Below are 21,012 nucleotides of genomic sequence, written 5' to 3' on the forward strand. Positions count from 1 at the left end.
CATTTGCCTTGAGAATTCTTCCTCTGACCCGTCCCAGCAATGGTAATCCTGTTTAGCATTTTCCTTTCTCTTGCTCAGTTAACAATTACACTCTCTACTCAGCCGTAAGTGAGATGAACCTTTACATTCAACCTTTACCATTAAGATATATGGGAATCTACACGCGTGATCCCCCAATTTATACAAGGTTGTTTGCTAGAAATTTTAATTACTCTGTAATATGTAATCTACCTCATTTTTAAAAAAGGAGTATTTAAGGGTTACCTTTGCAATAACCATGTTTATCAGAGGGAATGTTTGTATCATAATCACCATGAGCTGAATGTGTATCTGGCATTTCAAGGCATATTTTATAATCGGTTTCAACAAATAGTCCTTGCCTACAAAATGTACTGAAAGGCACCTGCCTCTGGCCTGTACAAAAACAGGCTATGATTCTCATTATTCCAACACAATTGTTAATTTATGTTTTGTACAAGTCTGTTATTTTGAGGTGTCACCTTCTACTTTTGTGCATAATAAAGACATATAAAGACATTCTGTTGTGTTGCTTATTATTGTACATTTCAATTATGCACATCAAAAAGTCCTGGATTTCATTGTCAAGGAAAAGTTACAGGTATTGCAAACTTTGGAACTGTCATTATTATTTTGTATTTTTGTTTACGGTTCCAGGGGACAGGCTGAGAAGTGTAAACCTCAGGAATGGCATAAGATTAAAAGTATAATAGACCATGTTATTGCTGAGAATGGTCACAGTTCAGTAACTTACATAACGTAGCCTGTGTATACTATGCTAAATTTAGAACATTACAAGGCTGCACTATGTGTAGCATATTCATAATAATTCACTCCAAGCAAACTGAACGTGGGGAAAACAACATTGTAGTTTCTTAGGGGCACATTTATCAAAACTCGCAAAATATGAAAAATAGTTTTCAATCCTTATCGCATTGATAAGGATTGAACTAGTTCTCATATTTATTGAAAAAGCAACACAGGAACAGCAGTTCTGAAAAACTGCTGTTCCTGTGAAGTGGAAAACATACTTACCACTCAATGGTGCACCGTACCTGGTGCACCAATGGTAGTTCCGCCACTGGGTACTACACTGAATTCATTTTCATAACAGTGTACTTACCACTCTCTTTGACATTTGCATACAGATTACAAGTAATGATGCTGGGACCTAGCTAGACTGGGCTCTTATTAAAATGTCTTTGGATAGATGGGTAGGTTGTTGGGCCTGAAAGAAGGAAGTCACAACCTTTGAAATAATAGAAAAAAACAAACTAGGAAATAATAAAAAGGTGGATTTGCACACATAAAATTAGAGAAGTGTCTAGCTATGTCCTACCATCTTTATGACAATGCCAGAAAATACTGAGACAAAATTGTAGTTATACATAAGCCCAGTAGGGACCAACATTTTTGAAATTCATCAACCAAACTCTTTACTAAATGTAGACCTGAAATGTTTTGTGAAAATAATGGGCAATAGGCTGAACAGCTTATTCAAGACAGACGATTCACCTGATACTCCTAGTGAATAAAACAACCTCCCTTCTTTGGTCATGGGCCTCGACACTGAAAAGATGGTTGATCATGTTAGTTGTCCCTTTCTGATGTAAGCTTTAGGGACAATTTCTTAAACAGCATTGTCACTCTCTACCACAACCCCTTTGTCACGGTGGATGCCAACAACAGATAGTCTTCCTCCAGTTTTAACAGCCCTAATAGCATGCCACAAAGAATTCAGGCTGTTCTAGGAGCAAAGGGCATCGTACTCAGTACTGGAAAGGTGAGTCTAATAAAGTGGCCACTGAGTGTACACAACTTGGCCCTCATCTTGAGTGGTATTCCTTGATGGCACACAGAGTATAAGTTGAGTTGTTGCAGACCCTCTGTTTGTCCTTACTGAGTGAGAGTGTGTCTCGTCAATCTGGTTTGGGATGAACTAGACGAGTGAAAGCAAAGAAACCTACAAGTGCAACACATTTGTGGATCTTCTGCAACAGTTTTGTAAAGAGCTTTCCAAACAATATTTGATGTCCATTGTAGAAAGAATGCCACAAGTGTGTTTGTGGTTATATCTGCAACAGGTGTCTACTTTGAAGAGTCAAAAATGTAGATAACATTTAATGATTCTATGGGGCATATTCAATTCCGATCCCGATTCGCGGGATCGCGCCGGAACAGCCGCGAATGTAATCCGCGGTACAGCAATAACGTGGATTTTCGTTCGCACCCCGTAGAGCTGCGTACAAAAATCCGCATTATTGCGATACCGTATTACCGGCAGTAGTGCGCATTTTTCGCGGTAACGCGCGTTACCGCGGATCGGATCGGAATTGAATATGCCCCTATGATTTTATTTTTGTCTCCAATTGTTTATTTGCACTATGCTTTAATTTCAAAGCACATTGAGACACTAATCTGTGTAAATTTTTAATAAAAACTAAATAAATGTTCTAAACATTTGACCAATAGTCTATATCTGTAGGAAACATTGATATCATAATGGCTGCCTTCCCTAATGATACTTTATTATACATCTCTAATCTAAAACATATTTTACAACCAATCTTTGTTATCATGAAACAATATAAGGATGTTTAGGGATTTACTGTTACCCTAAAAGAGTTAAACTTCTACATTCTGTTAAAGCTATGTTCGGAATCCACTGAAATCCTTTATTCTAAGGGACTTTCTGAATAAGAAGTAAGAAGAGTATGTTTCTAGAATCTATGATTAAACAAGAAAACACCTGTATGTGCTGCTCAGACTTACAGATCTATATTCCTATATTTTTGAAAATAAAGATTGTTCTACATAAATCCTGTGCTTTGATATAATTCCACACCAACTACTAATCAATAGTAAGTGATGGCTATGTTATTACGTCTTACAGCCCAACCAAATTATGGGAGGAAAATAAGTCTATCACAATCTAAGGTATCAGCTGTCAAAAAACATGCATCATTTATATATACATTAAATATCGGAAAATAATCAAGGCTGTGGTGGAAGACATCTGCATGCAAATCTTTTTAAAATTACTATATATTTGCCAAAATTGTATATCCTTTACAGATGCTGCAAATATTGCTCACATGCAGAGGAAAACTGATTCATTTAGGAAATTTATATGGCAGATTAAGCCTTCTAGAATAAGTCTGGTTAAATCGCACCTGATGGAAGAATTCATATTCCAAATCTGAAACTATATAATTATACAGGAATTGGCTACATAAGATAATTATGTCACACTTCTGTGGAAAAATGATTTCTGCAAATATGAGCTTAATATACACTATATGGACAAAAGTATTTGGCCACACCTGTTAATTATTGAATTGAGGTGTTTCAATCAGACCCATTGCCAGAGGTCTATAAAATCAAGCACCTAACCATGCAGTCTCTATTTGCAAACATTTGTGGTACAAAATGGGTTGTTCTGGAGAGCTCAGTGACTTCAAGCGTGGTACTGTGATAGGATGCCACCTTTGAAATAAGATGGTCCATGAAATTTCATCCCTGCAGAATATTCCACAGTCAACTGTAAGTGATATTATTACAAAGTGTTTAGGAACAACAGCAACTCAGCTACGAAGCGGAAGACCACATAAAATCAAAGAGCGGAGTCAATGACTGCTGAGCCGCATGGTGTGTATAAGTCGTCAACACTCTGCTGATTCTATAGCTGCAGAGTTCAGAGCTTCCACTGGCATTAATGTAAGCACAAAAACTGTGGAGCGGAAGCTTAGTGGATGGGTTTCCATGGCCGAGCAGCTGCATGCAAATCTCACATCACCAACACCAATGTCAAGTGTAGGATGGAGTGGTGTAAAGCACACCGACACTGGACTGTGGAGCAGTGGAAAAGTGTGTTGTGTGGAGTGATGAATCACGTTTCTCTTTTTTGCAGTCAGATGGGCGAGTCTGGGTTTGGCGGATGCCGGGAGACTATTACCTGCCTGACTGCATTATGCCAACTGTGAAGTTTGGTGGATGACGGATAATGGTATGGGGCTGTTTTTCAGGGTTTGGCCTAGGCCCCTTATCTCCAGTGAAGGACAATCTTAATGCTTCAGCATACCAAGTCATTTTGGACAATACTATACTACAACAGTTTAGGGAAGGCCCTTTTTTATTCCAACATGACTGTGCCACAGTGTACAAAGCAAGGACTACAAAGACATGGTTTGATGAGTTTGTGTGGAAGAGCTTGACTGGCCTGCACAGAGCCTTGACCTCAACCCCATCGAACACCATTGGGATGAACTGGAACGGAGATTGTGAGCCAGACCTTCTCATCCAACATCAGTGTCTGACCTCATATATGCTCTCCAGAATGAATGGGCACAAATTCCCACAGAAACACTCCAACATCTTGTGCAAAGCCTTCCAAGACGAGTGGAAGCTGCTATCGCTGCAAAAGGGGAACCAACTCCATATTAAGGTATATATGTTTTTGAATACAATGTCATTACAGTCACTGTCGGTGTAATGGTCAAGCGTCCGAATACTTTTGTCCATATAGTGTAGTTCAGATTCCTACTGAAGTTCTTGAGAATCTTTTATCGATATCTTCTTGGGAAGTTTGGCATGTTTTGTGTAATAAATGTTATTTCTACAGTCATCATTCACTTTTTTCTTAATTCATAGGTAATTCTGAATGTCAGCATGAGCATGCTTGTAACCCATATAACCTATATAATGGGTGGAATGGTAGGTCAAATATGAGTATATCTTACACAGACCATTTCTCTAAAAAAGCCCTATTGGCTCAGTCTCAGTATTACACTTATTGCCATTAGATTGGAACAATGTCCTTGGCTTGGTATTAATCCCTAGTAGGAAGGCCATTTCAGTTCAATACAATTTGTTATGTTCTTCCCTGGATCATCAGAGCATTAAATCTGGGATATCATATTGGTTGGACATATCTCCATTATATTCCCATGAGTAGGATTCTAAAAACCTTTACTTACTCTCTAACCTCACACACTGTCAAGCTGCATCTCTATGCAGAAATACTGCGGATACCAACATTTGCATATAACTACTTTTTTGCACAAACTCTAAATGATACATAATACCTTCTGGAATTGTTTTATAGGTTCCCAGTGTTATATGTTATACATTTGTGTTGTAATATGTATAACTGTGTTCATTGTGAATTGTGCGCAATAATTAGATATTTTATTTTAGTATTGATAATACTTGTTTCACGCTAATAAAAGAAAAAAAAAAAAAAAAAAATATATATATATATATATATATATATATATATATATATTAATAAAAAAGTGGGTCATTTAGAGGGTTGTACAGATTTGGACAATATATTATTATTAAACCTTTTTTACTGTGGAGTAAATCATTATCAGATGGCTTCTATGAAGTGACCTAGTGAGAGCATAGGGTCTGCTTCTGGGCATGCGCAGAAGTATTTTACCCGAAATACAGCACGTATGGTCATTTACTTTCCTTAATGAACCACGCCCAATGTTAATAATTGGTACAATCCCTAATCATAGGCAAACTGAGCGGGAAATTCCTAGTGCCTGGAAACTCCACTCCAAGCCTAGGGCACTGTATAATTGAGGTGGCTGGACCCTGCCCCCACTTCACACGGCTCTGCTTGAAAAAGGAGAGCTGAGTGCATCTAACAGTAGTGCATGCAGCGTTGCCCATGTATATTATAGGGATAGGAATAGTTGAAGAGCAGCCAAACACTGTCTAATATTATAGCCACGCCCCATGCATGCTGGTCACACCCTCTGGCGGCATGGTGTGGAAACCCCCCTCTACAAATCCTGCGTTTGCCCCTGCTAAAGCAACTATATACTTTCTTACGGAAGCAAGTACTGATGTTATTGTCAAAAGTACACATCCATTTTCTCCTCCCTTTTGTCCTTCAATAGCAATTTGTAAGTCACTAACAGAAATCCATTTAACTAAGGAAGGTTTGGCTATTAAGGGCTTCTTTCACACTACATATACCATATAGTAGACCCCCACCACACAGAAACACCCATTTCCTGAAACGAAAAGCTGTCTTGCACTATGTCTCTCAACACGGAGAAGCTTTTCGTAGAGTTTTATCGTAAAGCTAGGGAGGGCCTGAAATGCACTTAATTCAGCTCTTTTCAGCTCTCATTTGGAGGTAATAGGGGGACAGAGGAGAAAGGTTAATTAACCCCTTTAAGTAAACACATAAAATGAAATAAAGCATGTAAAAATAATAAAATATCAAAGACCGAAACACATATTGGTATAAAATACTAATCCGAAAATGTTTTTTTTAAATAGCAAAATATAAAACAAAATATTTTATTTGGCCACTCAGAAATAAGCTGTGGCGATCAACCAGCGGAGATAATCAGTAAGCATCAACAAGTTTTTTATTGTTAATGTTTACAAAGGAAGGTAAAATGCTAGAAAATTCTGTATGTTCTGTTATAATGACCAATGCTCAAGATTATACATCACTTGTCCAAAACAAAGGGAACTGCAGTACTAGTAAAGTACCAGTACACGTGTTATTCATTCATAGAAATACACATTTTTATACTTATAGATATCTTTATAAGCAGTAAAGTACAACAAAGCTGGTGGGAAGTAGGTAGGTTACAAAATGGAGTTTAGTAATGCAGGTGATGTGCTATCCATTCTCCAGCCTATACTTAGTATCTGTAAATAAATAATGGACAATATCTCACAGATGATACACAAGAGATGATACTCCACACAATGGCATTGTGTTCCCAGGCCAACTGAGTGTCCCTTTATCTCTAGACATGGGAATCTGGCTATCTGGCTTCACAGTCTTACTATTGACCCCAGTGTGCCCCAAAAATACTCAATATCTCTGTAGCTCTGTAGGGATCCATCTGTCTCTGACTTGGAGCTGACTGCATTTGACTGTACCTCATTGTTTGCCCTCAGTTCTTCATACCTAGTCAACTACCAGAGAAGGTCAAGCGTTTCACAGTGGACTTGTACTTGGACTACACTTGGATGTTAATCAGACTCTCCAGAACTTGATTAGGGTAACCATCAGACTATATGAACTCAAACCTTTGTGCTCCATCTCTACCTGCAGGGGTCCTACCCACATGCAACATACGTGGGGGGTCACACATATGTGTGGCCTGAAAGATAGAGAAACATAATCTTGTATAAGTGATGTTTAATAATACATTTAACCACATATTCTCTTTCTATTAGTGTATTCTGAAGATACCATTGTCAACGGTAAGCAAGTGTGGTTAGAAAAGGAAAGTTATGTATCTGCCAAGTCTGTGTTTTATTCAGTATTGCAAATATAATTCTTCAATGGATTTTTAAGAATAAGGCTCAACTTGCTTTGTTACATCATTATCCCCCCTCCGTTCCCTCCTGGGACAGGTACGTGATGGGCCAAGTGCTCATTGCAACCAGAGCTGCTATAGCTCAGGCCTGGAAACAACTGTCTCCCCCGTCTTTGGCTAAGGTGATATCTAAAGTGAACTTCAGCTTTGAGATGGAGACCCTAGGAGTTCCGTATTCTACGGCAGCTACTTCCCCATTAGTGAAATGGTGTAGCTGGCATAATTACGTCACAGACGGAGGTGGGGCCCCATCCCAGTCCCCCCATAGGCTGGATATCTCCGACTCAGTGTCTCCTGCCTTGATTTAAGAAATATTTGCTTTTGGGCCTAGGTACAAGGATGGAATGGACTAGTCTCTGTATTGTAAAGTTAAAGTGACTTATGTTTAGAGTGCCAATGTTTAGTTTTACTTGTCAACTGACTATAATTATATTTAAATACTACAAAGTGATACATGTCTAGATTGCTGGTGTTTTATGACATATTGTTGTGTTTCGTCCCCACTATGTACCCCTTTCCCCTTTATGTCCTACCCTTTCCTTATTTCTTTTTTTTTTTTGTATCCTTTGCAATTATCTTAGAAAATTCAATAAACTTTATTTCAGTTAAAAAAAAAAAAAGAATAAGGCTCAAGACTTTGCAAAGAACCTTGGCTTTGCTTTGTTACCATAAGGAAAATAAATTAGGCTCAATTGCATTGTAAAATACGATCAATTTTACTTGCCACATACTGGCTGTTTGTTTATTCCATGACCCATAACTCAAGTACATACTGAATGGCCTTAAAATATGACATCAAGGGAAAGTATGGAAGAAAAAACATCTTGGAAGTATGCCTTTTTGTGAACCGAGATTCATAATAATAAAAGTCATTTTGAAATATATTTTTGGTAGTGTCATTAAAATATGTAATCACAATATGCAACCATGCCTTTAAAATGTCTCTTTTTTTTTAAACCAAATTCCCCTGTCCTGCCTTGGCCCTCTTTTTGGACTGATGTATATATCAGCACAGATCCACTCCTTCATTGACTGCCAGAAGTGCCTGTTTGGCATTACATTTATAAGAATCAACTATGTGGGAAATATAAAGAAAATGTAGCAGTGATAAGAAAGTATACGTAACAGGCAAATTTTGCATTAATTAATAAATTAAAAAACTCTCATGGTGATCAGGGAGTTTCACATGGTCAATGGTAAGCTCCCTGATCACTTTTTTTTTGTTTTCTTGTTGAGACTTGCCTATTGGCCAAGCTGAGTGTCCTATGATGCCTTCCAGCCCCTTTGTTCTTCCTTTAAAGATTGTAAAGGAGATTTGGAAGTGGGGGCTAATGGCAAGCAGGGGTGATAACTGCTACTGCTTCTGCTCCCATAATCTGCTTACAGTCTCTTATAACTTTTATATCTAAAACATATGTTGCAGTGCTTACTATCTGTTAACCAAGTGATTTGTTTGCTAACTAGCTTAGCCTTAAATGGATTAACCTGCTTGTTATTATTTATTGAAGGAGTGTCAGAGAGACAAGAATGCAGCCTTAAATGAAGAGTTGAACTGTGTAATGTTATGCACTTATGTTGGTTTATGCCTGATTGTTTTACGAAAAGAACAAACAGATAAATACATATGAAGATGTTGCAAAACAAGTAAGGAAACAAGAAATTAAAATTAAATTAAAAAAAAAATTACACTCAAAGAATGGTGGAAATACATTTTATTGTATCTATTCACAAGTAATAATATAAAGAAAATTATGGAAATTGTATTAGATAAATACAGAGTTGTTCAATAATACACCTGAATGGCGGGTAGCCTTGCTTACCCAGGGCATCAGCTCTCGTGATAAATTGCAGCCCAGTTTTCAGTTCTTTATACAAATTTGATATTTATGGTAGGGCAGTTATTTTTGTTATTTAAGTTATGTTACATGGTTCCCCAGGTGTCCAACTGCTATTGCTTGGGATGTATTTACCTTTAAAAGCTGTGTGCAGTTGAGCTACTCAACTTAACTTGTATTGCAATATGTGGAGCTAACATTCACTGTTTTTAATACAGAAATTGTTTTAATGCTAAGTAAAGCTTGAATAGCATTAATAGTGTCTTTGTTGAGTGCAGAGGATCCTATATCTTCTTGTTTGTACAATGTGGCTAAACCCCTCTTGCACTCCAGTTTTTAGCTCTTTATACGCCTTTAATATTTATTTATTATATAAAACTTCTGTTGATGCGCACACAGACTACTTCTTGCTGTATAATTGGTGCTTTTATTGTTACATCACAATAAAACAGCATACACTTCCGTCAGGATGACACCGGGCAGCCTAATACTGACTAGACATAATTCTCCTGTCTGGTCACCGGCCAATATTTAGCATCAGTCACACTGCACAAATGCACAATACAGATTTAAATATGTTACAGTTCTCCCTTCCCCCAATCTTGAGCGGGGGAGAACTGGAGAGAGAGGAGGTCTCTTCAGGTGCTCTGTTTGATTCGCCTCACTGCAGACACACCCAATCAGCTGTAAAAGAAAAAACATCCAAACCACCTACACATTGTAAGTTAAATCACACTTCATACTTTTACTTTGTCACACATTTGTCTTTCACCTGTACACCTTTAACCTAGGTGCACTGCAGTACATGTGTGTAACCCTGTCTACAGCCTGTGTGTGTTCAACCTTGGAGTTCCACTGGGCAAGGACTTTTGGTGCTATACATAGTCACTGTATATTTACAAAATTATTTAACTATATATACTGCTATAACAAAGACATAGTTTAAATTGTTTTGTTTATACCAACAATAATTCTGATTAAGAATCTATCTGCATTTAACAATATATGGATTGCATGGAATCATATAATGCTATATAATATAAATAGCCTACACACAATTTTGACCATGCTGTGATCCTGCAGTTTTCCAGCTGTTATCAGACTACAACTCCCATGATTCCCAGCCAAAAAGGAGCCTATGAGAGCTTGGCAGATGATCACTTTTATGGTTCAACAACAGCTGGAAACCATAGGCTCTAACTCTTGACATAGCCACACTCTGAACTAAAACAATGAAACTCAGCAACATCTGCAGGTGTAGTTTACAGGGACAGTGGAATGGCCAAAAAAAGGGAGAGTAAAATATAAATAAGATATTGTGCTAATAAGAGAGACAATTTTCCTTTACGTTCATAGCAAATTATTCTGGATCCAGTTAAGTAGCCCTTTTGGTATAAATTATTAGTAGGTGGTCCACTCTCCCATGACAGCAAGTTGAGGTTTGTTTTTACATTGACGGGGTCCCATAAAGGTTTTCTTTTACCAGAACTATTTTTATTTTAGCATTGGGTGAAAATCACATACTGCAAATACCTCTAACCACATTGAGGAGCAGTAACAAACAATACCATAATTAGAAATATGGCTCATTTTTATATTGCTTCTCAGAAAAGCATATGTTTGGACAGAGTCTTATGTATCTGCACATAATCATATTCTATTGTACAGAGCCTGTCATGAACCTGCCTGGGCCACCTGACCTACTTTTTTGACCTTCTAAAGTGCGACACCCTCAAGCCCCTGGTCCACCTCCTGCAGCATTACCTCCTGATTGACCCACACTTCTATTGCAGTCTGATCTAGCTCCTGACTGGACTTTTGCTGTGGAACCACCTAATCCAGTTCACACTACTCCAATCTTAGCAGTGCCAGCTAGGGTTACCACCTGACGTAAAAATTGAACCTAGTGATAATGTAATTAATAGGACAGAAACATAACAGAAATATGAAGGTGATATTCTTTTCTAGTGCCAGTTCCTGACCTGCCATCTGTTCCACTGACTACGAGGTAAAATCTAAAAATGTTTGCAAACCTCTTTGCAAAGGAGGGTGCTCTTTCATGGGGCTACCTGTGCTAGAATTCTGGTCTCCGTGTCATTTTAGTGCAAATAACAATGTATTGCGAAATTTCTCTTCCACTATAGCTGAGCAGACTTGTACATGAGAGGTACTTTAATAACCAGTAGTCCTTAATTAACTACCCTTTTCTGACTACTACTAACCACTGCACATGCTACTTTGCACAAACTCTTTTGCACATAATTCATTACAAATATTGAATTCAATGCAAAAGTGATACTGCCAAAATGTACATATAATTATAAGACAAGTTTACCAACCAATACAATGTTAAACGTCAGACAACCCATATCTGTATGGAGTTCGTATGTTCTCCTCCTGCTTGCGTGGGGTTCCTTCAGGTGCTCTGGTTACCTCCACCCCTCACAGATGTATGGGTAGATTAATTGTCTTCTAACGAAATTATCCCTAATGTGTGATGTGAATGGTTAAATATTTTCTGTTCAACACTTCATAATGTGTAGGTGCAAAATAAAGAACTGTTATTAAATAACACTGTTACTATTTTATATTATTATAATTATCATTTTAATTTACTGCACTGAAGAATATGTTGGCGATATATAAAGAGAGAGCTTCATTGAGGCACATCATTTTCTATCCCTATCACTTTCACAAGCAGAAAAGTACATACCAGAACCTATTCTAGTTATACACCAACTAAACCACTAGTGTGCTTTTGGGCCATAGGAGGAAACTAATGTGAACAATGTTTAAGTTTAATCCCTTTTAGTGGGATCTATTTCTTTTTTTACCTCTTTAACTATGCTACACTTTGAAATATAACATAATGAATGCATATTCAGTTAGGATAAAATCAATTATTGAGTCATAGTCTAAAGCCAGTGTCACATACAGAATTCACCTGAACCTGTGTGACGCATGTGACAAAGGGCTAATCATGACAAATCCACTTGGTCTGACTAAAAATTATTAAAATACCTCTTTAATTACATATCACATTCACTATTAACTGCCACCACCAACATTTGCATCCAAAGCTACCACTTTGCAGAAGTTCTTCGGTTTTCCCGAACCAGAATTTGTGCACCAAACAATCCTCTGTATTTCAGTTATGTAGTGTTATAATAACTAAGCTATCTCGCATGTATATGTGATTAGTACACAAAGACAGAACATTATTATTGGAAAATTGTTTGGTGAAAATGTAACAATGCTTAAGATATAAAAGATATAATAAAATGACATATAATAAAATAATTATACCATAATGTTTCTTAAAATATAAAGGTGAATTGTAGAAACCTCCCAAAAAACTCATATAATTTCTTGATCTCTGGTGCTGGTGTAAGCCAAAAGATATTGCACAAATACTCAATAGGACATACCCATGAAATGAACAATTTTTGATCCCATACAGCAGTGGTCAGGGAACAGGGGTAAATTACCCCAAATGGGGTAAAAATGAAATTCCTGGGGGTAATGCTGCTGATTCACATGCTGTCATTTGGATTGTAGACCCCTTTAAATGTGAAATTGCTGTTGTACCAGAAGAGCCTCAAGGGTTGGCAGAGACACTTCTTGAGCTTCGATGCAATAATGAAGCATGTATTGCATTTGAAAACAAAGCAGATCTGTCATATTTTTGGATGTCAACAGCTGCAAAGCCATTCAAAATTGCACATGAGGAGCAGTCAAAAAGTTGCTGCCTTTTGCAACAACCTACTTTTGCGAACGAGGATTTTCCACTCTAAGGAACATAAAAACAAAGCAGAGAAATCGATTGGAAGCTGAAGACTGTATCCAAATTGCACTGACATCAAAATTCCCCAATATTGATGCTCTTGTATCAAAAATGAAGCAACATCATTCTCCAAAACCTGAAGTTTTAAGTTGAAGATTTCAAAGAAATTTTGAATAGATTCAATAAAATTTTGAATTCCAATAATTAATAATATATGATTTCCTTCCTTTCAAATAAAGGGGGTAACGTCGGCGTATCTAAATATATTTGGGGGTAAAAGGTAAAAAGTTCCCTGACCCCTGCCATACAGTGACCTTTCAAACTTGCTTCTTCAGTCCCCAGCCCTCCTCCCTTCCTATGAGGTCACTAGCAGAAGCCTGTGTATAAGCACTTTTTTATGACTTTCACTATACACACAATTTAGCATGGAATACTTAAAAATGAAAAATATATTTTTGCTGCATATCATATAAATATAATTTTACATTTAATCAATTGGTCACAAATTTACACACAGATACATATGGAATATGACAATATTAGGCCCATGGTTTAGAACAGTTTTGGCTAACCTGTGACACTCCAGCTGTTGTGAAACTGCAAGTCCCAGCATGCTTTGTCAATATATAGCAGCTTATTGCTGGAAGGGTAACACTGCTTTAGAAGGATGCCTAATCATTGTAGTTTCCCTATGAGCTAACATGTATGTTTGACATATGTCATAGACCTATTAGCACGGGTCACAAATATATTCAGAGATGTATGCCAGTATAAATTATGAACAACATTTCTTTGATGTACACATTTCCTATTTGAAACATATGGACTTCAGTGATCACACTATGGGCATATTCAATTAGCCTCGGAGTGCCTCCAGAACTGTTGTCCCCCCATAAGGGAGCAAGAAGAAATCCATGATGTTGAAGTACCGTACCACATGCTGTGGGGAAAGAAGTTCAAACAATTTAAGGGGTATATTTACTAAAGTGTGGGTTTAAAAAAGTGGAGATGTTGCCTATAGCAACCAATCAGATGCTAGCTGTCATTTTGTAGAATGTACTAAATAAATGATAACTAGAATCTGATTGGTTGCTATAGGCAACATCTCCACTTTTTCAAACCCGCACATTAGTAAATATACCCCTAACTTTAAAAATCCCTTTTAGGACAGGACACTGGCCACAGCAGGGTGCCTGAATAGAGCAAATTGATAGGTGGTATATCAGCAAAGATAAATTAACTTTCATTGATGGCATATTAAAACTATTTATATCTAGGTGAGTAATCATTTATATATTTATATTTTATTATTTCATTGACTTAGGCCCTAATCATAACATTTAGTTACTTGCTTATATTGTTACCTTTTACTTATTAAGCACCAAGATGTCACCCAATGTAGTACATATATTGTAAGCAATAGAGGGAGATATCATTCGACAGTAAACAAGAAGTCTCTGACAGTATAAAATGAAAACAGGAGGAGAGCTACAAGAGATAAGAGTAATGAAATAGCCACATACAAACATATATGGGTCTCTGGAGTACTGAATGTAAATGTCTGAAAAAAAAGAGACAGATTTAAGGTCACACCTGCCAACTTTTTCCGGAGGAGAAATCATGTGACACAGGGTAGGCGAAGAGGGCGTGGTGACATTGATTAAGCCCCGCACCTCCATTCCCTGCTGTGAATTCCGGGAATTTTGGGGGAGTAGGCAAGTATGATTTAAGTTCAGTCTGCTAAATGTAAGTTAAAGTAGCAGTCAAAATTTCTATAGTAATAATTTCTATTTTTTATTCAGTATTTAAATCGTAGTTGCCTACTCTGCTGGAATGTCCGGGGGACTCAGAATCCGCATTTCAGGGACTCCGGGGAGAGCAGGGCAACCTCCTGGTTCCAGTAAAGTGGTGTAGGGCCGTGCTTAGGACACGAATCGCGTGTCCTGTCCCTTGCTGTAATAGGTCAAAAATGTGATGGATGTTTAGGGGGCGCGCACAAATGACACGATTCCCCCCCACACACACACAAACGCCTACTACCTTCGCCCTCCCCATATCTCCAGGAGCACTCCTTGCCAAATTTGGCAAGCATGATTTAAAAACATAAGAAAAATAGGAGAGAAAAAAATTGAGAAAATGTTATGGGTAATATAGGACATTACTTTATGGACAGCTTTGATCATACTTGCCAACTTTTCCTCGTTGGCTTCAGGGAGATCCCGGGGGAGGTGGGCGTGCGGGGGCGAGGCTTGGCGAATTGCATCGTTTTGGCCCCGTCCCCTAAACGATTGTCACAATTTTGGCCAATTACAGCAGGGGGTGGGGCTAAGATGACACAATATTTGTGTCATTAAGCCCCGCTACCCAACTTATCTATTGCGGGGGCGACAACTGGGAGGTTGCCTTGCTCTCCCGGGAGCCCGGGAGGTCAGAGTCCCAGAGTCTCCCGGACATTCCAGGAGAGAAGGCAACTATGCATTAAGGAAAAGCAGCTAATGAATCTCTAGAGACTGAAGTGTCTTTTACATTTTTGTCTCCATTACTGAAGTCATTTTACCTGTCAGTCTTAGATTAAATCTTGGTCTCCATAAAAATGGCCACCTCCATAGGCATCAACACATGGACATAGGACACAATTTCTGAACTGTGTCATCATGCCACAGATGGCGAAGCCAACCACGTCTTGTACTGGCTCAGCATCAGGGAAAATGCCAGACTCTTCAGGGAGTGAGGGAGATCACCCCTATTTCAGGGAGTCTCCCTGACATTCATAGAGAGTTGGCAAGTATATTTTTGATTATATACCTTTGCAACTAGGATGAGCGCAGTCTGCTGCAAACTATCAAACTTTGCAACTCTGAGTTAACACTGTATGACCATCTGATTGGACTAGCTTCTGATTCCACGGTGGGTTAGAAAAGGAGACTGAGCTGAAGGAAGCTGAACATGGATATTGACATTTACAGAGGAAACACTTTTTTTTTTTTTTTTTACACCAAAGAGTTATTCCCAAACCCTTGTATAAAAACAAAGGTCAAAGGATGGTCAAAGCATTTTAAAACCTGTACTTTGAATTAACATAAAATATTTTAGAATTTAATCACCTTTTAATATGGAAGTAATTATAAGAAAATGCTATAAGAACTGGTTAAATTATGCATTTTGCTGTATTTCAATATGTAAAATATTCCATACATATTTGACCAAGAGCAATCCAGTATGGCAGCGCTGTGAAACAGATAAGCAATCATTTTCTGTCTTTTCAGACAATATTTTCTGTGATTAGATACAAGAACATTCCTGCATGCTTTTTAAACTATTGGCAAATGGGTGTAATCCTTAAAGCAGATAATATGCATGAAATCCCAGACTGCACTGCTGTTCACCCCTATAAATTTGTGTATTCTATGCTTCCTTGGTTCTTTGCCCTGCTAATTAGTTCAAGAACATTGAAGTCCAGCCATATATTATCAGTGTATTTTCCAAACAGCTGGAAAACATACTGACTCAGGAAAACAGGGAGGGTGGGGAGGTGGACAAAAGTATACATATTTGTATATATGTTTGTATGTATGCATTCGTTTGTCTGTTTTCACATAACATACCCAGTGTTATATATACACTTGGGATAACAGCAAATGCTAACATGAGAATAATAGGGTTATAAGATCTCTCCACAAATACAATATATGTACTGTATTTTCTAAACTGATCTAGAAAATGTACAGCCAAAATCTAGTTGCTTGTTAAAAGGGGTTGGGTACGAATTCCAGACGGAAGAAATACTGGTACTTATCCTGCTTCCATGAATTTGCCTGACACTTGTAAAATGGCGACATTGTGAATGCCAACAGTCAAAATGCAGAAAGTCACAATGCCGACATTAAATCAGCAATGCCAGCGGGTCCAGTGGCTATACTGCAGCTGCCAGCCGTAAACAGTGGTAAAAATTGGGGAAAAACGCGTGCCCCTTCCCCAGTCATACTAACCTTAGTGCTGCCAGCCTAGTGTTTCGGTAAAAGGAAAATCCGGGGGGGGGTGGGCGGGGGTGTTAGGGACAAAAAGCGTAGGGTCCACCAGAGTCTGCTTCAACCAGCTCTAGGCTTTGCCAGCCGGGGCTGGTGGCACTGTAGCAGGGGAAACACGCAGCAGGCTGATCAGCACGGGGCTGGATTCCGTAGGGAATTGGGAGCTGCAAAAAAAAAAAAATCATCATCCACTATTTGCTCCTGCTCGTGTTGCAATTGTGCGAACATGCCCTTACTCTATGTTTAGCCTACCTTAGAGCAACCTCATCATGCCCTGTCTCATCATGTTCTGCCTCCCCAAGCACAGGCTGCTGTAAATGGCAAAATCACGCAAATCTGCATGAGTGCATATGTGTGGGCCCACTTGTGCTCACCCACTTTCTAGAGATACACAGAACAATTTTACACAAGATACGCTACGCAAACTGGTGTAGTACTCATGCTGTGGGTCTAATTTATTCTAATATATATATATATATATATATATATATATATACACACACATACATATATATACATGGTTGGGCATGAAGATCTCCTATATTTTGAGGGGGCACTGTGTGAGCTGTGGTGGGGGTAGGGAGGTGGGGTAGATTTAATTTGGTAAGTTAGACTCTGACGTTTTTAATACCCATCGTGAATTGGACCGGTGAACATCGGGGCTTAGTTGTTCAAGAGTATTATGATAACGACGCAGATAACGTTCCGTACACGCTTCGCGCTAGGTCGAAATGCATCTGTACCAGATCGGAAAACGATTTTGCTATGTATTTCTAATCTTTGGACAACTGCATCCACACTGAAAAGTAAATCACCTGGCAGACCTAGGACCGTAAGAGCGCCAGAAAATGTGGAAGCAGTGAGAGCAATCCCCAAGGCGTTCTGCTCATAAGCCCTGCCATGGCACTGGGGATATCAAGTCGAAGTTTGAGGAGAATTTTACATGCCAATTTAAAATTACATCCTTATTCCTTATAAACATCAAACATCATCCTCGATCTCTTGAGGATTTAAAGGAAAGGATCAGACAGGAAATCGAAGCCATTCCACCTGATATAACCCGGAGAGTGATGGAGAAATTCCGGGAACGTCTTCAGCAATCTATTGCCAACGATGGTCGCCATTTTTCTGATATGATTTTTAAGACTCATTAAAACAAAACTGTTTTTTATGTTCTTTTCAGAAATAAATACAATGTTTTCCTAAATAGTTTTCGTTCATTTTCAAAATGTGGGAGATCTTTATGCCCCACCCTGAGAAGGGGAACATTTACTGTGATGGGGGGCAGAGGAAAACATGTGATTAAGGGAACATTTATTGTGATGGGGAGAGGGGTTACATTTACTGTGATGGGGGGGGCATTTACTGTGATGAGAAAGTGGGGGGAGGCATATATTGTAATCAGGGAGATGGGGGATGTACTGTAATGAGGGAGGGGGAAGCATGTACGGCAAAGAGAGGGTGGGGAGCATTTATGGCAAAGAGGGAGGAGGCATGTATGTGGGGGCTGCCAGATTACTTAGTACTGGGATCCACAGTTTCTGATGGCAGCCCTGCTTGCTTATTACAGCAACTTTCTGGGCCCCCCTCCACACACAGCAGAAGAATGGATGCGTGACGCAGCACAGAAGCAGCGTTGTCAAAATGGGTTTGGTCATATAGTGATGGGGGTGTGGCCAACATGGTCTGTGGCTGAACCTCTTCACACATGACATTATGGGGAGGATTCAATTAGTCGCAATGTTTCTCTGGAACGTCCGTGAGACACTTTGCAGCGGAGCTTTTGACAGAAATTTCTACTGTAAATGCCGTCAATGTGTGCGCCACAATGTCTGCGCTCCACAGCACTGCAATTGAATTCCCCACATTATGTATTAAAATAGTGTTGCCTTCAACTACCTGTTATTGCAGCTTTCACAACCTGCTACTGGATTCTTGTCTGGATCCTGGAATGCTGGGACGTGTATGGAAAATGTACATGAAATGTGGAAAATAATGAATGAACACAGTACACAGCACAGATCACGCAGATATAATTATATAACAAGCAAAATAGGTGTGATAAAAATTATCTTAGATATCTATATGTTTGGAATAATAAACACAAGTCTAAGGGCTAGATTTACTAAGCTGCGGGTTTGAAAAAGTGGGGATGTTGCCTATAGCAACCAATAAGATTCTAGCTTTCATTTATTTAGTACCTTCTACAAAATGATAGCTAGCATCTGATTGGTTGCTATAGGCAACATCCACACTTTTTCAAACCAGCAGCTTAGTAAATCTAGCGCTAAGAGTATAAGAGAAATGGCTGCATCTAGGGGCCCTGCAACCCCATTCAAAGATAAATACACAATAAAAATTAAGAGGCGTTTAAAAACCCTTAAACATAAACTCAATAATAATAAATTACATAAAATTTTAAACTCCAAACTAATTTTTTCATAAAGTACCATGGGGAGATTCAATTGCCGATGATGTGTCACATGGACATTGCGCTGTGTACATTGCTGGCAATTACAGCAGGAATCTCCACCTCTTAATTTTTAGACCCTCCAGGCACAGCATAAGTCCCCCTCCAAGACACAGCATAAGTCCCCCCTGACACAGCATAACCCCCCCAGACACAGACTAAGTCCCCCCAGGCACAGCCTAACCCCCCCAGATACAGCATAAGTCCCCCTGCTGTGTTAGAAATGGGGAGAAGCTCCTTGGCGCTAAGGCAGAAATGTAAACAAGTAGCTGAAGGGATGGTAATAGAACTAGCAATGCCTGTCTTGAACAAAATCTAGTTTATTCACAATCATATGTGTTCTCCTAAGAGGAGTGGCACCATAAAACATATAGTTCTGGCCAGAATGGAAAAAACATAAAAGTATGGCTGTAGGTAAGGTACATATAAAGAACACCTTTTTGTTCACATAATAAATATAGTCTGTATAGTGCAAGGAAGTCCACAAAAAGCCCAATTGGATAGAGTAATCTTGTTTAAGGGCACAAGTACAAAGCCTGCAATGATGTACTAAATCAGGCCGTATAAGTTCAGTTCAAATCCAGTGCGATTTTGAATTCCAAAATCCAAACAGTTCCGAGTGAAAGCAAAAGGGGACTTACTCATGCGTGATGATGTAGATCCGGAGTCATTGAAACAGTCTCATCCTTACCACCCCATCAGTCGGAGGGCGGTGTTGTATCCAAGCTGTGGGAGCTGTAGTTGCGGCATCCGATGTTGTCCCAGCTGTTCGCCTGTAAAGATAGTGCTGACGTAGCAGGCTAGTAACTCAAGAGGGGGCGGTAGGTATGTCCCGTTCCTACCACGCTCTGAATTGGATAGTAAAAGGTCCAATAAGTGGTATACGGTCCAGAATGATATAAGAAGTGTGATTTACCAACACGTTTCTCCCGCATGTAGCGGGCTTCATCGGGGATAGTAATTGAATGAGGCAGATGTTTCCTCTTTTGTAGCCTCTTGCAGTCAGAGGCTCAGTTCCATAGCCAATCATTGTAGAGGGCAAATGTAGATTGACAGTTCTGCAGTGATGGTCAGTAATTATTATGGGAGCAAAGTAATAGAGAAAGTAATTGTTATATTGTAATTCTAGAATTTTGCAGCTATTGAGGAAATAGAGAAACTTGTGATGTGATGTATTGTTTGTATTGTTTCTACCTCTCTCCTCCTCAAATAGCAGAACAGTAAATGTCCAACTGCTTTGGAGAAAATATGTTATGAATATTTTAGGCCTCAGAATCTATTTAAATGGCTTTACCCAATACAACGTATCATGTCTGCAGTGGACCTGCTTGATTTCACACTCGTCAGTCTGGTGAATCAAAACATTAGGATCTCTGCCTCCCAGAACGGGATCCCTGACATTCTAATAGCCAACACAAAGTCAGCTTTTTATATATCCTTGAAAGGACAGAGGGCAGAGCAGGGTCACAGTGCTGACAAAATATCACATTAAAAAAATGTCAATTTCAATATCACC

This window comes from Mixophyes fleayi, chromosome 8 (genome assembly GCF_038048845.1).
Source record: "Mixophyes fleayi isolate aMixFle1 chromosome 8, aMixFle1.hap1, whole genome shotgun sequence".
In the NCBI taxonomy this organism is placed as follows: Eukaryota; Metazoa; Chordata; class Amphibia; order Anura; family Limnodynastidae; genus Mixophyes; species Mixophyes fleayi.